The following is an 18,246-nucleotide window of genomic DNA, read 5'->3' as shown; positions in this document are numbered from 1 at the left end:
TATCTGTGCCCCATATATGCTCTGCACCGTTCATTTTTGTCCCATAGCTGTGCCCCATACAGTGCTCTGCACCATTCATATTTCCCCATAGATGCTCCACATAAATCTGTGCTGCTGCTGCTGCAATAAAAAAAAAAAAGCCATACTCACCTCTCTTGATTGCAGCTCCCAGCGTCCGGTCCCGGCGTCTCTCCGCTCTGACTGATCAGGCAGAGGGCGCCGCGCACACTATATGCGTCATCGCGCCCTCTGACCTGAACAGTCAGAGCGGGGCGACGCTGGGAAGATGGAGCAGCGCCGGGAAGATGGAGCGGTGCCCGGCGGCTGGAACGTGGACAGGTAAATATGCGATACTTACCTAGTCCCAGCGATCCTGGCGCTCCCCGCCTGTCCCACGGTCTTCTGTGCTGCAGCCTCTTCCTCTATCAGCGGTCACCGGCACCGCTGATTAGAGAAATGAATAGGCGGCTCCACCCCTATGGGAGGTGGAGCTGCCTATTCATTTCTCTAATGAGCGGTCCCACGTGACCGCTGAAGAGGGGAAGAGCTGCAGCACAGAAGACCGTTGGACGGCAGGGGGAGCGCCAGGATCGCTGGGACTAGGTAAGTATGCCTCAGCGCCCTCTCCCCCTCACCCGCTGACCCCACCACTACCATGACTCGAGTATAAGCCGAGAGGGGCACTTTCAGCCCCAAAATTTGGGCTGAAAATCTCGGCTTATACTCGAGTATATACGGTATGTCAGTTACCTGTTTTAATGGTTTGTTTAATAAAATGTGATATTATTCTTTCTTGGTGTGTATATCAATCACACGTTAAGGCCTCTAATTATAGGATTTTCTTTATAGGTGTTTCTAACTGTTTTTAAGTGGAAATCTGGCCTTCAGATTTGTCAACGAAACAGTTTTATCACAAATGATTTGGATTAGCAAATTGGGCCTCCGGAGACTGTCACACAGTTTTTGCACAATCTAGTTAGATGCTGGTGATCGATTTCACACAGGACAGAATCCCTTCAGGAGTGGCTTCTGTGCACTATGACACTGAGAAAATGGCACCAGTAAACCAAGATGTCTGCTTTTTATATGACCTGGGACATGTGACTTCGATAGCCAATCACATAAGACCTTGTGTCATGACGTCGTGGATGGTTTATGCGCCCTGATTGGCTGCCTGAATCAACACACAAAGTTAAGGGGGAAAAAAGAGAGCCCCACTGCTCTCACCTCTCCACCCCCCACCTCCCCTTATCACACACTTCCCCCGTCCCTCCCCCCCCTCATCATACAGCATCACTGTCCTAGCCAAAGTAATACCAAAAGCATTAGTGGAAACGCGATGTTTTACTGAACTGTGACCGAATTTTGCCGACCTTGAGTAAAAATGCTTGTGAAGCCAAATACGAATCTGAAATTGCTACATTCGTGCTGAATTTGAGATTTGCGACCATTTTCCGAATAAGTTCTCTCATCTCTAAAACTAATAGCTTTTTCACAGGCTAATTTAAATAGATTCCATTCTATAATAATACGGCTCTTATCTACAATTTATCTACAGTGACTTGTCGCAGTAGGGATGGCATATTAAAGGCATCTAGTCAGAGATTATTGCTTAGAAATTATAATATATATATAGAATTGCACAGGGACCCTTTTTTGTCTGTGTCCCCCATGGTGCCACCCTATAGTATGTATGGGATTGAATATGTGTGGGATATGCTGGAAAAGCAAGTCATATCCATTGAGACCCCACCTCACCACTTATAATTGGTCCTTTCACTGGTCAGAGCTGTTTTGGTGGCACGAGATGGACATGTACATTATTAGATAGGTGTTTTAATGTTATGGTTGAATGGTGAAAATGTAGGTATAACAGTAGAATTGCTTCATTAACCAGCTAGAATGATTAACCCCTTTCTGACATTAGACGTACTATCCCGTCGAGGTGGGGTGGGCCCCTATGACCACCGACGGGATAGTACGTCATATGCGATCGGCAGCGCTCACGGGGGGGAGCGCCGCCGATCGCGGCCTGGTGTCAGCTGCCTATCGAAGCTGACATCCGGCACTATGTGCCAGGAGCGGTCACGGACCGCCCCCGGCACATTAACCCCCGGCACACCGCGATCAAAGATGATCACGATGTGCCGGCGGTACAGGGAAGCATCGCGCAGGGAGGGGGCTCCCTGCAGGCTTCCCTGAGCCCCCCGCAGCAACGCGATGTGATCGCGTTGCTGCGAGGGTCTGCTCACCTCCCTCCCTGCTCCAGGCCCGGATCCAAGATGGCCGCGGATCCGGGTCCTGCAGGGAGGGAGGTGGCTTCACAGAGCCTGCTCAGAGCAGGCACTGTGAAGCCTGCAGTGCTGCATGTCAGATCGGTGATCTGTCAGAGTGCTGTGCAAACTGTCAGATCACCGATCTGTGATGTCCCCCCCTGGGACAAAATAAAAAAGTTAAAAAAATTTTTTCCAAATGTGTAAAAAAAAAATGAAAAAAAATATTCCTAAATAATGAAAAAAAATATATATATTATTCCCATAAATACATTTCTTCATCTAAATAAAAAAAAAACAATAAAAGTACACATATTCAGTATCGCCGCGTCCGTAACGACCCCACCTATAAAACTGGCCCACTAGTTAACCCCTTCAGTAAACACCGTAAGAAAAAAAAAAAAACGAGGCAAAAAACAACGCTTTATTATCATACTGCCGAACAAAAAGTGGAATAACACGCGATCAAAAAGACAGATATAAATAACCGTGGTACCACTGAAAACGTCATCTTGACCCGTAAAAAACGAGCTGCCATACAGCATCATCAGCAAAAAAATAAAAAAGTTATAGTCCTGAGAATAAAACGATGCAAAAATAATTATTTTTTCTATAAAATAGTTTTTATTGTATAAAAGCGCCAAAACATAAAAAAATGATATAAATGAGGTATCGCTGTAATCGTACTGACCCGAAGAATAAAACTGCTTCATCCATTTTACCAAACGCGGAACGGTATAAACGCCTCCCCCAAAAGAAATTCATGAATAGCTGGTTTTTGGTCATTTTTCCTCACAAAAATCGGAATAAAAAACGATCAAAAAATGTCACGAGCCAGAAAATGTTACCAATAAAAACATCAACTCGTCCCGCAAAAAACAAGACCTCATATGACTCTGTGGACCAAAATATGGAAAAATTATAGCTCTCAAAATGTGGTAATGCTCAAAAAAATATTTTTGCAATAAAAAGCGTCTTTCAGTGTGTGACGGCTGCCAATCATAAAAATCCGCTAAAAAACTCGCTATAAAAGTAAATCAAACCCCCCTTCATCACCCCCTTAGTTAGGGAAAAATTAAAAAATTTATTTATTTCCATTTTCCCATTAGGGCTAGGGTTAGGGCTAGGGTTAGGGTTAGGGCTAGGGTTAGGGCTAGGGTTAGGGCTAGGGTTAGGGTTAGGGTTAGGGCTAGGGTTAGGGCTAGGGCTAGGGTTAGGGCTAGGGCTAGGGCTAGGGTTAGGGCTAGGGTTAGGGCTAGGGTTAGGGTCAGGGCTAGGTTTAGGGTTGGGGCTACAGTTAGGGTTGGGGCTAAAGTTAGGGTTAGGGTTTAGATTACATTTACAGTTGGGAATAGGGTTGGGATTAGGGTTAGGGGTGTGTTTGGATTAGGGTTTCAGTTATAATTGGGGGTTTCCACTGTTTAGGCACATCAGGGGCTCTCCAAACATGACATGGCGTCCGATCTCAATTCCAGCCAATTCTGCGTTGAAATAGTAAAACAGTGCTCCCTCCCTTCCGAGCTCTCCCGTGTGCCCAAACAGGGGTTTACCCCAACATATGCAGTATCAGCGTACTCAGGACAAATAGGACAACAACTTTTGGGGTCCAATTTCTCCTGTTACCCTTGGGAAAATACAAAACTGGGGGCTAAAAAATAATTTATGTGGGAAAAAAAAGATTTTTTATTTTCACGGCTCTGCATTATAAACTGTAGTGAAACACTTGGGGGTTCTAAGTTCTCACAACACATCTAGATGAGTTCCCTGGGGGATCTAGTTTCCAATATGGGGTCACTTGTGGGGGGTTTCTACTGTTTAGGTACATTAGGGGCTCTGCAAACGCAATGTGACGCCTGCAGACTATTCCATCTAAGTCTGCATTCCAAATGGCACTCCTTCCCTTCCGAGCCCTCCCATGCGCCCAAACGGTTGTTCCCCCCACATATGGGGTATCAACATACTCAGGACAAATTGGGCAACACATTTTGGGGTCCAATTTCTCCCGTTACCCTCGGGAAAATACAAAACTGGGGGCTAAAAATAATTTTGGGGGGAAAGTTTTTATAAACTTCTGTGAAGCACTTGGTGGGTCAAAGTGCTCACCACACCTCTAGATAAGTTCCTTAGGGGGTCTACTTTCCAAAATGGTGTCACTTGTGGGGGTTTTTAATGTTTAGGCACATCAGTGGCTCTCCAAACGCAACATGGCGTCCCATCTCAATTCCTGTCAATTTTGCATTGATAAGTCAAACGGCGCTCCTTCGCTTCCGAGCTCTGTCATGCGCGCAAACAGTGGTTTACCCCCACATATGGGGTATCGGTGTACTCAGGACAACTTGTTCAACAACTTTTGGGGTCCATTTTCTCCTGTTACCCTTGGTAAAATAAAACAAATTGGAGCTGAAGTAAATTTTTTGTGAAAAAAAGTTAAATGTTCCTGTGAATCACCAGAAGGGTTAATAAACTTCTTGAATATGGTTTTGAGCACCATGAGGGGTGCAGTTTTTAGAATGGTGTCACACTTGGGTATTTTCTATCATATAGACCCCTCAAAATGACTTCAAATGAGATGTGGTCCCTAAAAAAAAAATGGTGTTGTAAAAATGAGAAATTGCTGGTCAAATTTTAACCCTTATAACTCCCTAACAAAAAAAAATTTTGGTTCCAAAATTGTGCTGATGTAAAGTAGACATGTGGGAAATGTTACTTATTAAGTATTTTGTGTGACATATCTCTGTCATTTAATTGCATAAAAATTCAAAGTTGGAAAATTGCGAAATTTTCATAATTTTCGCCAAATTTCTGTTTCTTTCACAAATAAATTCAGGTACTATCAACGAATTTTTACCACTATCATGAAGTACAATATGTCACGAGAAAACAATGTCAGAATCACTGGGATCCGTTGAAGCGTTCCAGAGTTATAACCTCATAAAGGGACAGTGGTCAGAATTGTAAAAATTGGCCCAGTCATTAACGTGCAAACCACCCTTGGGGGTAAAGGGGTTAAAGAGGCTACAACTACTGTAAATGAAATGTTCAGGGGTTTAATAGATGAAGTGCCATGAATAGCCATTTCCATTTGTATTTTTTTTTATACATTTCCAGGGTAAGAGTAGAGGTTTCATTTTATTCCGTTCCTGCAGTTAATACAGGGATCCTTTCTAAAAGTTTCTCATTATATCTTTGCGATTCTTTGGGTAATAGCTGTTCCCTGATAAACAAGTGACAGGTTTACCAAAGTTGAAAGATTTTATTGGCAAAAGTTTGTCGAGCCGGTATTCCTTATTGAACATGGTGAATGAGCCTATGAAAATTAGCATGTAGTATGAGGGCAAAAAATAATAACAAATTAAGAACAAAGTAGGATCTTATAAGCACATGATACAATAAAGTTAGGTTCCCAGAACAGTAACTATCTTTTCATGTAACTCGGGGGGGTTCTTAAAAACTGCTGAGACACTGTTCCTGACTCTCAATCGTCTTACCTATTATACACAATTTTACTGCTTTCATAAAAATGCTTAGTCATAGTAAGGCTATTAAGAGGCACGCAGATGAGATAACTCTCAATTTATGCCAGTTTCCGCTGGCCCTGATGTCTTGTTGGCAATTATACAAACGGAAAGAACAGAACACCAATTACAGCTAATGTAAAACAACTATAGGCCAAATTGCAATATGCTTTCGATTCTCCTAAATGTGATACACACTTTACAATCTGAGACATCTCACAGTTATCACCCACATTGGCCTACATTTATTTATTACTGCATTAGATTATCTCCACCAGTCATACAGAATTTACAGCACAGCCAGATTACAAAGCATTATCTATACTAAATCACAGCAAGGTTTCTTGCTAGACCTTGTCCTTCATAACAAATATGATAGTGTATCTGTTATCACTTGTGGGGACTTCACAGAGAGTTCAGTCTTCCTAATGTGAACTAAATGTACTCTACAAGACTTTAGTTCAAGGATGTTAATGGTTTTTTTGTGTAAATTACTGACTGCCCTTTGAAAAAAAAAAAACTAATACCTATTCCCTTTTTAATACTAAGAATTTTATAAAGTTATAAACATATAAAGTATGGCAGAAGATTCAGAAGAAGTTGTTAAGTCCTTAATTGCAATTGAAATGAAAACTCTTGTCCAAACAAAGTGCAAAACTACCGATAAAGATCAAATTTACACTACTAGTCAAGAAAGGAAAAATACAACCTGCAGTAACCACCAATCGACCAAACCACTGTACGACCAGCTCTACCCTCGCCTACTGTATTCTCACCCATCCCTTGTAGATTATGAGCCCTCGCGGGCAGGGTCCTCTCTCCTACTGTACCAGTAGTGACTTGTATCTATTAAGATTATTGTACTTGTTTTTTATTATGTATACCCCTCCTCACATGTAAAACGCCATGGAATAAATGGCGCTATAATAATAAATAATACAGTATAATTAGTGATGAGTAGAGTTCAGTGAATTTTTCAATATTCGGTTCGGACTAAGATTGGCAGTGAATATTGTTTTTGCAATATTTGCTGAACATAGCTGAAGGCAATTGGAGCCAATGTTAGGTGTCAAGTTCCCGGCGCTGCACAGGGAGAAACTCGAACCATGTCTGCTGCGGTCTCCCATTCTCCTCCAGCCAGAGTGGAGCGTGCTTAGTGGAGACGTCGGTCCCAGGGTCTGGCTCAGGCTGATACTGGATGACTAGTTACTACTGCCCTTCCAGGCTCTCTCATTGTAGCCAGCAATGTTCAGCAGCGAGCAGGTCTTTCTGGGACTAAGTCCCCATTTTCCCATACTGAGCATGCCCACGAGACGACCTCCCATTGGAGATCAGGGGTCACATGCTCAGGTCCTGTAGCAGCTCCTATTGGACCACCAGGAAGGTCCTTGTCTGCTACAGCTATAAAAGATTTGCATGGCCGCACGGCCATGCGCTAGTATCAACCTATGTTGAGTTTGTGTGTTTGGACTTAGGTCTTGGCTGAAATAAGCCCCTAGAATACCAGCACCTCCGGCGAGGAGTTGTCTGTGTGCTATGCTGACTGTATGACCACAGGTTTGCTCTGTTTGGTAGCTGTGTTCCTCTGTGAGGGCACAGCGTTTCCCTATCCTAGCGATTCTGTGAAGTAACAGAGTTTGCTAAAACCGCCATATAGCGCCGCCAATTGCTAGCAGCAGGTTCCTCTCCTGCACGGTGGACCCCGGGTTGCGAACGCACCTATTATTACATATATTTATAATCGTTGCGTTCTGCCAACCCTAACAGTCAATAGGAGTAGAAATGAGCCAATATGTTCAGAAACATTGTCAAACATAAATTCTACAAGAATAGGGTACCAATATGGCACAAATATGGCAAATTCAGATTTGGCCTTGTTTCCGAACAAATTCGCTCATCTCAAGTGACGAGTGCAAGTGCTCATACTCGAGTTTGCCGAGGGTGCTCGGGTATGCAACGAGTATCGTGGGTGCCCAAGTGACATGTTCGAGTCCCCGCGGCCGCATGTTAGACAGCCACAAAGCATGATGGGATTGCCTGTGTTTGCCAGGCAATCCCTGCATACTGTGTGGAGGGTTGAGGGGCTATTGTACTGTATGGAGGTATATTCTACTGTATGAAGGACTGTGTGGGGGACACGGTTTGGGCATCATACTGTGTCACCATACTTTGCTGAGAGTTTGAAAAGGGGTACAGTATACAGGAATTCTCTCAAGGAGTACCATACTGTATTGGGATGAAAGCTATGACTGGGCAGTTAACTTACAGGGTTACAGTCTGTTTAGAAAGGATCGTAAAAATCGGAGAGGAGGAGGGGTTTGTCTCTATGTAAAGTCTTGTCTAAAGTCCACTTTAAGGGAGGATATTAGCGAAGGAAATGAGGATGTCGAGTCCATATGGGTCGAAATTCATGGAGGGAAAAATGGTAACAAAATTCTCATTGGGGTCTGTTACAAACCCCCAAATATAACAGAAACCATGGAAAGTCTACTTCTAAAGCAGATAGATGAAGCTGCAACCCATAATGAGGTCCTGGTTATGGGGGACTTTAACTACCCGGATATTAACTGGGAAACAGAAACCTGTGAAACCCATAAAGGCAACAGGTTTCTGCTAATAACCAAGAAAAATTATCTTTCACAATTGGTGCAGAATCCAACCAGAGGAGCAGCACTTTTAGACCTAATACTATCTAATAGACCTGACAGAATAACAAATCTGCAGGTGGTCGGGCATCTAGGAAATAGCGACCACAATATTGTACAGTTTCACCTGTCTTTCACTAGGGGGACTTGTCAGGGAGTCACAAAAACACTGAACTTTAGGAAGGCAAAGTTTGACCAGCTTAGAGATGCCCTTAATCTGGTAGACTGGGACAATATCCTCAGAAATAAGAATACAGATAATAAATGGGAAATGTTTAAGAACATCCTAAATAGGCAGTGTAAGCGGTTTATACCTTGTGGGAATAAAAGGACTAGAAATAGGAAAAACCCAATGTGGCTAAACAAAGAAGTAAGACAGGCAATTAACAGTAAAAAGAAAGCATTTGCACTACTAAAGCAGGATGGCACCATTGAAGCTCTAAAAAACTATAGGGAGAAAAATACTTTATCTAAAAAACTAATTAAAGCTGCCAAAAAGGAAACAGAGAAGCACATTGCTAAGGAGAGTAAAACTAATCCCAAACTGTTCTTCAACTATATCAATAGTAAAAGAATAAAAACTGAAAATGTAGGCCCCTTAAAAAATAGTGAGGAAAGAATGGTTGTAGATGACGAGGAAAAAGCTAACATATTAAACACCTTCTTCTCCACGGTATTCACGGTGGAAAATGAAATGCTAGGTGAAATCCCAAGAAACACTGAAAACCCTATATTAAGGGTCACCATTCTAACCCAAGAAGAGGTGCGAAACCGGCTAAATAAGATTAAAATAGATAAATCTCCGGGTCCGGATGGCATACACCCACGAGTACTAAGAGAACTAAGTAATGTAATAGATAAACCATTATTTCTTATTTTTAGGGACTCTATAGCGACAGGGTCTGTTCCGCAGGATTGGCGCATAGCAAATGTGGTGCCAATATTCAAAAAGGGCTCTAAAAGTGAACCTGGAAATTATAGGCCAGTAAGTCTAACCTCTATTGTTGGTAAAATATTTGAAGGGTTTCTGAGGGATGTTATTCTGGATTATCTCAATGAGAATAACTGTTTAACTCCATATCAGCATGGGTTTATGAGAAATCGCTCCTGTCAAACCAATCTAATCAGTTTTTATGAAGAGGTAAGCTATAGGCTGGACCACGGTGAGTCATTGGACGTGGTATATCTCGATTTTTCCAAAGCGTTTGATACCGTGCCGCACAAGAGGTTGGTACACAAAATGAGAATGCTTGGTCTGGGGGAAATTGTGTGTAAATGGGTTAGTAACTGGCTTAGTGATAGAAAGCAGAGGGTGGTTATAAATGGTATAGTCTCTAACTGGGTCGCTGTGACCAGTGGGGTACCGCAAGGGTCAGTATTGGGACCTGTTCTCTTCAACATATTCATTAATGATCTGGTAGAAGGTTTACACAGTAAAATATCGATATTTGCAGATGATACAAAACTATGTAAAGCAGTTAATACAAGAGAAGATAGTATTCTGCTACAGATGGATCTGGATAAGTTGGAAACTTGGGCTGAAAGGTGGCAGATGAGGTTTAACAATGATAAATGTAAGGTTATACACATGGGAAGAAGGAATCAATGTCACCATTACACACTGAATGGGAAACCACTGGGTAAATCTGACAGGGAGAAGGACTTGGGGATCCTAGTTAATGATAAACTTACCTGGAGCAGCCAGTGCCAGGCAGCAGCTGCCAAGGCAAACAGGATCATGTGGTGCATTAAAAGAGGTCTGGATACACATGATGAGAGCATTATACTGCCTCTGTACAAATCCCTAGTTAGACCGCACATGGAGTACTGTGTCCAGTTTTGGGCACCGGTGCTCAGGAAGGATATAATGGAACTAGAGAGAGTACAAAGGAGGGCAACAAAATTAATAAAGGGGATGGGAGAACTACAATACCCAGATAGATTAGCGAAATTAGGATTATTTAGTCTAGAAAAAAGATGACTGAGGGGCGATCTAATAACCATGTATAAGTATATAAGGGGACAATACAAATATCTCGCTGAGGATCTGTTTATACCAAGGAAGGTGACGGGCACAAGGGGGCATTCTTTGCGTCTGGAGGAGAGAAGGTTTTTCCACCAACATAGAAGAGGATTCTTTACTGTTAGGGCAGTGAGAATCTGGAATTGCTTGCCTGAGGAGGTGGTGATGGCGAACTCAGTCGAGGGGTTCAAGAGAGGCCTGGATGTCTTCCTGGAGCAGAACAATATTGTATCATACAATTAGGTTCTGTAGAAGGACGTAGATCTGGGGATTTATTATGATGGAATATAGGCTGAACTGGATGGACAAATGTCTTTTTTCGGCCTTACTAACTATGTTACTATGTTACTATGTTACTTTTTTGGCAACATACCTTGTGCAATGAAAGGTGACTCTAAGAGCTTTAAATGGAGGAACATTACTGTGTAAGGGCTCCAAACTTGTGTAATATTGTCTTCTGTGACCCCGACAAATATTTTATTATTTTTTTTAGAGGGAAAAGGGGCCCAATTAAAACTTCTACTATGGGGCCCTGTGATTTTCTATGTATATCCTGTCTGTCAAATACATTGCTTATGTCTGCCAGCCACCAGAGAAAATAATAGCTGATTGTGGTCGAGCCGGATGCTGGATCTGACTTTGATGACATATCTTATGTATAGAGTTAGAGGGAAAAAAGGCGTGCACTCTGTAGAATGGAGCTGGTGCTGGCTGAACCTGGACTGGATCCAGTTCAATCATAAATTCGGACAAACAACCGCACTCAGACAATTTTTTTGCATCAGAGATGTGAAGTATTTATTGAGTAACACCACAGTGGTCAATAGAGTTCTGAGGTAACATTTCGACCCGAAAGGTCTTTCTCAAACCTCACTGTAAAAACATGAAATAGACTATATTAAAGATGGTGTAACCAAAACAATCAAGACAAAATACAGCATAGCAACATATAGAGTATCACAGGAAGCAATAAACACAGTGGATGCAATTAACATCAGCTAGAAGGGGCCAATGCATGCATAGTATGGTAAACATGATGGATGCCACTGTGTTGCCAGATGTATAGAGGGATGCTGTATATGCTTAAAGAGTAAAACAAGGGGGGGGGGAAGGGGGTGGGGGAGGCCTAATACCAGACAAAACAAAATAAAATAAATAACCATATTATGTGAGAAAATTATTTACATATGTACAGTTTTTACAAAATATGTGAACGAGGCCCAGAGGAGTATACACGTAATATGAATACTAGATCAGCGTTCAGGCAGGCAGACAAACGGAGGGCGGTAGGCTTCATAGACAACTGAAAACATATAGATATATATAGAAATACACATTGTAAGCAAGGGGTAGAGCAAAACTGACCTTAGTGAATAGTGATGGAGGAAAGAGGAGGAGGACGATACTTGTCCGATAGATGGAGACAGAGGCACCTATAGAGAATAACAAAGAATGAGGCAAGGCACAAATGCTATGGTGGGGGCCAGAGGCAGAGCCAAATAAACACATACCACAAATGGTCCAGAGAACAGGAGTACGAAGGTCCGGAACGGCACGGACAGGGCGAAGTGTCCCTAAAAGCACTGTGAATGAGAGACCAGGAGTGAGGATGCTGATAATGTGAAAAGAAAGCAGGGAGCTAAACCAGAGGGAAAAGGTACCTGTGGGTCCAGCAGGGAGGGAGGAGGCGGTAGTGTCCGGCATAGTGAACTGTCTGGGGATAAATACCAGCCAGACAGGAAGTGTGGTGGCGTGGAGGTGCGAGAGAGAGGCCAGGAACGCACGCTGGGGAGCTGAAAGAAGCGCGCACGGGGAGGTGCGAGAGAGAGGCCAGGAACGCACGCTGGAGCGCAGAAGACAGTGCGCACGCGCAGGAAGCAGGAGGCGTCAAGAAATCAAGGGCCGGCAAAGGACGAGCAGAGGCGCACTAAGGGCAAAGCGCTATGTCGGCACGTGCGCAGAGTGTGCGGACGTAGTAGGAGAGTGTCAGCACATAGGGCTCTGTGCTGATGGCAAGGGGGGGAGGAGGAAGGGGAACAGAGGAAACAGGCGTGTTGAGCTGAAGGAAAGAGAAAGTGAAAGTGGAGATGGCGGTGTAGAGCCAGAAGATAATATATGAATTAAATGCAATGATGTATAGAGCAAAAAATAGAAAGATGAAAAATAAGGGGAAAAGGAAAGAGATAAGTAAAGAATAAGTAGAGAAATAAAGTAAAAAATGACTAAATAAATAAAAATAAAATAATGAAAAAAGGAAGAGAAAATAAAAAATAAAATAAAAATATGGAAAAAAAATGAGTAAATATGGAAAAGAGAACAATACGTAAGATGGATTAAAAAATGAAGCAAATAAGAATAAAAAGAAACAAATGAAAAAAGTAAAGAAGAAAAGATGAAAAAAAATGAAAAAAATGAAAAAAAATTTAAAAATGAAACAATGAAAAAAATGAAAAAAAAAATGAAAGAAATGAAAAAAATTAGAATAATAAAATCAAAAAATAAAATTAAAAAATAAACATAAATGGGAGGGGGGGTAGGGGGAGTAGGGCGAGTACTTACCCCCAATGGACGTAACAGTATATAGGAATCAGACCGCCTGAAAGTAGGAGATAGGTTAGTGATCCACTGTGTTTATTGCTTCCTGTGATACTCTATATGTTGCTATGCTGTATTTTGTCTTGATTGTTTTGGTTACACCATCTTTAATATAGTCTATTTCATGTTTTTACAGTGAGGTTTGAGAAAGACCTTTCGGATCGAAACGTTACCTCAGAACTCTATTGACCACTGTGGTGTTACTCAATAAATACTTCACATCTCTGATGCAAAAAAATTGTCTGAGTGCGGTTGTTTGTCCGAATTTATGATTGAACTGGATCCAGTCCAGGTTCAGCCAGCACCAGCTCCATTCTACAGAGTGCACGCCTTTTTTCCCTCTAACTCAGTTCTTCTGTTGGCGGCCGCACCTGTGCCCTAGATGTCTATAGATACCTTCGCTTTCGATGATACAGCTGCTACAAGGATTCTTGGCAAAGTAACCAACTCAGGTGTCTTGCTTAAAAACCCAGCTCAGGAACTTCGCACTAAGGATTACGAGCAGGAACGGAGGCGGTTGACTTCATTTGACCTACATTCAATAACGTTGGCTGAGTATCATAGACTGAGCAGGATACCACGTGGCCTCAGATGCCACTTAAGACCTACATTATTCTCTGACAAACCAGACTACTGTGAAAAATTTCAAAGGATCCTTAACAAGTGTTCACTAGACATTATTTTACTTACTATCGATTTCCTTCAGACAGCTATTGGTGAATCCGAAGAAAAACTCTCTGCCATCGAAGAGCAATTGTCCACCTCACTTTCTGCAACTGATTGGAATACCTTGAAGGCCAAAACCGACAAAGCCATAGAAGAACACCGTAAATACCTACAGGACAAGAAGATCCAAATTCCAATGGGACTCTGAAGATTACGCCTCTAATCGAGTATATAGATGGAACGACTCAGCATCCACAAATTCCAGACGAGGAAATACTGGACCTCGACGCTACGGACCCTACAGCTCAGACAGCGACAGCTCCACAAACAGTTCCTTCCAGAACCGTTTTTTAGGACGACCCCACTCGAGACCCAATACCCGCCCAGGAGGAGACCGACAAGGAGGTCCGCCCGGAAATCGAGATCGCATGACTACAAGGTCCCAGGTAAGGCCCCAAACCCTGTCATCAACATCTCCTCCTACACCTTGAGTCCCTCTGAACTATCGGTCCTCCAAAAGGGCTTATCTTTTTGCCCTACCCCACCATGGGACAAGTTCAAATTGTCCCAGGACCTACAACACTTCTACCGCAACCTTCGCCTCAAGACTCACTTTGGACTACAGAAGGACTTGCCAAGGAATAGGATCCCCGCAATCATGGAGAATCCTATCCCTGAACTGAGCATAGTAAGATTAGGTTTACGCACATCCAGTAGCTTCAACCCCCCACACAACTACCATGCAACTGAGGCCTACATTATTCTGATTCAGAGGGACATTGACATCATGCTGGAACAACATCGCCTAGGTAATTTTCCCACCCACAGCAACATATCCGCTGTTGACAGACAGGCTATCGAGTCACTTAAAACCAATAAAAATATTACAATTAAACCTGCTGATAAGGGCGGATCAATTGTTGTGCAGAACACAGCCGACTATTCGGCTGAAATTCTGAGACAATTGTCTGATACGACCACCTACAAAAAGATTCACTCGTATCCAACCCCCAACATCAGACTCCAAATCAGTACGATTCTTCAAAAATACCAATCCCTCAACACAATTGACTCAAAGACCGCTACTTTTCTCACTAATCCACATCCTGTGACCCCGGTCATCTATACCTTACCTAAGGTACACAAATCCCTCAATAATCCACCAGTGCGACCTATAGTCGCGTCCACGGATTCCATTCTGGCCCCTATTTCAGTTTACCTGGAAAAAATCTTTACCCCATTGACCAAAAACATGAAGTCCTACATACTTGACACAGGGCATTTTCTCCAGACCCTCAAGGTACTCCCCACAGTTCCACCAGAATGCATCCTTGCCACATTTGACGTTAAAAGTCTTTATACATCTATTAGACATGACTTGGGCATTCAAGCGGCTGGGGAACTCCTCGAACAATCTACCCTTACACATCACTCGAAAAACCTGTGCCTTGATTTACTTTCTTTAATTTTGCATAACAATTTCTTTCTCTTTGGTGATCAATACTACCTACAGACCCAAGGCACCGCCATGGATGCGAATGTAGCCCCAGCTTATGCCAATAGTTACATGGACTCCTTTGAGCGCAATTATGTATATCCCAATCCCCTGTTCCAATCCCACAACCTATGTTGGCTTCGCTACATAGATGACGTCTTTTGTCTATGGACAGGGCCCCAAGATTCCTTGGATACGTTCACCAACTACCTGAACACCATTCGAGACGAACTGCAGTTTACATTAAACTACGACAACATCCAAATTTCTTTTTTGGACACGCTTGTCATGAGGGGTCCCAATGGGACTCTCAACACTGACCTATTCGTTAAACCTACTGATTCCAACAGTCTTCTCCATTATCACAGCTGTCATCCCACCTCTACCAAACAAAGCCTACCTCGGTCACAATTTAAACGTGTGGCTTGTATAGTCTCAGACCCCAGACTACTACCCGCTCGTCTTGATGACATGTCCCGTAAATTTGAAGTACGGCATTACCCTAGGAATCTACTGGACAGAGAAAAAGTGTTGGCCTTGAATCCATCCCCACGCCCCATTGTTTCTACAAAACCAGAACGTGTTCCCTTCATTCACACTCACCACCCTGTCATGCCTATAGTTTATAACATCATTCGCAAACACTGGCCCCTCCTGAGACGTTCATATCCACAGATCGAGGCTTTCACGACACCTCCTCTCATGTGTAAACGGAGACCTACCAACATCAGAGATCGAGTCGTCAAGGCGGACCTGGGCAGCTCTTCCAGAATACCCAGACAAACCTTTCTTGGTACTATAAAACGCGGCACGTTCACATGTTTGGCCTGTGCATGCTGCTCGGGTAGACAATATCAAATCAAGGGATTTTTCACCTGTGAATCCAACAACGTGGTTTACGTTATTAAATGCCCCTGCGGGTTACTTTATGTCGGTGAGACCACACAACACATCCGTGACCGCATCTCCAGCCACAAGTCTACCATAAGATGTAAGAAAACATGGCTCCCTCTTCCTTACCAATTTGTGTCCGCCAACCACTCAGTCTCTCAGCTTCGCTTCCAGGTTTTAGAACAGGTAGAGCGCCCTAGGAGGGGTGGTGATCACACTAAACTACTTAGGCAACGTGAGTCCTATTGGATTTATACTTTGCAAACCCTCACACCCAAGGGTTTGAATAGGGAACTTGACCTGATTTAATTTAGTCTGATATCTATTCGTCATGGGACCACGTGCTGTCCTGCTTGCTCTGGGTTTTCTTGAATTACATTGTTGTTATGACAGTGCTTGTAGAACTTAAACGCTGCTATATATACTAACAAATTAAAGATCAGTGAAACTATATTAGTTATCATATGTACCATTTTTCCCATTTTTATGTTCGTAGAGCATACTGACCTCTCGTTTTCTTTCCAAAATCACTAACCTATCTCCTACTTTCAGGTGGTCTGATTCCTATATACTGTTACGTCCATTGGGGGTAAGTACTCGCCCTACCCCCCCTCCCATTTATGTTTATTTTTGAATTTTTTTTTTTTATTTTATTATTCTCATTTTTTTCATTTTTTTTCATTTTTTTCATTTTTTTCATTGTTTCATTTTTTTCATTTTTTTCATTGTTTCATTTTTTTCATTTTTTTTCATCTTTTCTTTTTGACCTTTTTCATTTGTTTCTTTTTATTCTTATTTGCTTCATTTTTTAATCCATCTTACGTATTGTTCTCTTTTCCATATTTGCTCATTTTTTTTCCATATTTTTATTTTATTTTTTATTTTCTCTTCCTTTTTTCATTATTTTACTTTTATTTATTTAGTCATTTTTTACTTTATTTCTCTACTTATTCTTTACTTATCTCTTTCCTTTTCCCCTTATTTTTCATCTTTCTATTTTTTGCTCTATACATCATTGCATTTAATTCATATATTATCTTCTGGCTCTACACCGCCATCTCCACTTTCACTTTCTCTTTCCTTCAGCTCAACACGCCTGTTTCCTCTGTTCCCCTTTTCCCCCCCCTTGCCATCAGCACAGAGCCCTATGTGCTGACACGCTCCTACTACGTCCGCACACTCTGCGCACGCGCCGACATAGCGCTTTGCCCTTAGTGCGCCTCTGCTCGTCCTTTGCCGGCCCTTGATTCCTTGACGCCTCCTGCTTCCTGCGCGTGCGCACTGTCTTCTGCGCTCCAGCGTGCGTTCCTGGCCTCTCTCTCGCACCTCCCCGTGCGCGCTTCTTTCAGCTCCCCAGCGTGCGTTCCTGGCCTCTCTCTCGCACCTCCACGCCACCACACTTCCTGTCTGGCTGGTATTTATCCCCAGACAGTTCACTGTGCCGGACACTACCACCTCCTCCCTCCCTGCTGGACCCACAGGTACCTTTTCCCTCTGGTTTAGCTCCCTGCTTTCTTTTCACATTATCAGCATCCTCACTCCTGGTCTCTCATTCACAGTGCTTTTAGGGACACTTCGCCCTGTCCGTGCCGTTCCGGACCTTCGTACTCCTGTTCTCTGGACCATTTGTGGTATGTGTTTATTTGGCTCTGCCTCTGGCCCCCACCATAGCATTTGTGCCTTGCCTCATTCTTTGTTATTCTCTATAGGTGCCTCTGTCTCCATCTATCGGACAAGTATCGTCCTCCTCCTCTTTCCTCCATCACTATTCACTAAGGTCAGTTTTGCTCTACCCCTTGCTTACAATGTGTATTTCTATATATATCTATATGTTTTCAGTTGTCTATGAAGCCTACCGCCCTCCGTTTGTCTGCCTGCCTGAACGCTGATCTAGTATTCATATTACGTGTATACTCCTCTGGGCCTCGTTCACGTATTTTGTAAAATCTGTACATATGTAAATAATTTTCTCACATAATATGGTTATTTATTTTATTTTGTTTTGTCTGGTATTAGGCCTCCCCCACCCCCTCTTTCCCCGCCCCCCTTGTTTTACTCTTTAAGCATATACAGCATCCCTCTATACATCTGGCAACACAGTGGCATCCATCATGTTTACCATACTATGCATGTATTGGCCCCC

General features: G+C 42.8%; 1 long non-coding RNA gene across 1 annotated transcript in view; it reads left to right on the top strand.

Moving 5' to 3' along the window:
• Positions 1-17,916, top strand: part of LOC138657756 (uncharacterized) — a 98,027-nt gene extending 80,111 nt beyond the window's left edge. The window contains exons 2-4 of the long non-coding RNA XR_011317171.1: positions 16,656-16,692; positions 17,663-17,734; positions 17,813-17,916. This is a non-coding gene — a long non-coding RNA (uncharacterized lncRNA). The remainder of the gene's footprint in view (positions 1-16,655; positions 16,693-17,662; positions 17,735-17,812) is intronic.
• Positions 17,917-18,246: the final 330 nt, after the last annotated feature.

Source organism: Ranitomeya imitator, chromosome 1 (genome assembly GCF_032444005.1).
Source record: "Ranitomeya imitator isolate aRanImi1 chromosome 1, aRanImi1.pri, whole genome shotgun sequence".
Classification (NCBI taxonomy): Eukaryota; Metazoa; Chordata; class Amphibia; order Anura; family Dendrobatidae; genus Ranitomeya; species Ranitomeya imitator.
Note: the sequence above shows the minus strand (reverse complement) of the source record. Positions and strands in the feature narration are given on the sequence as shown.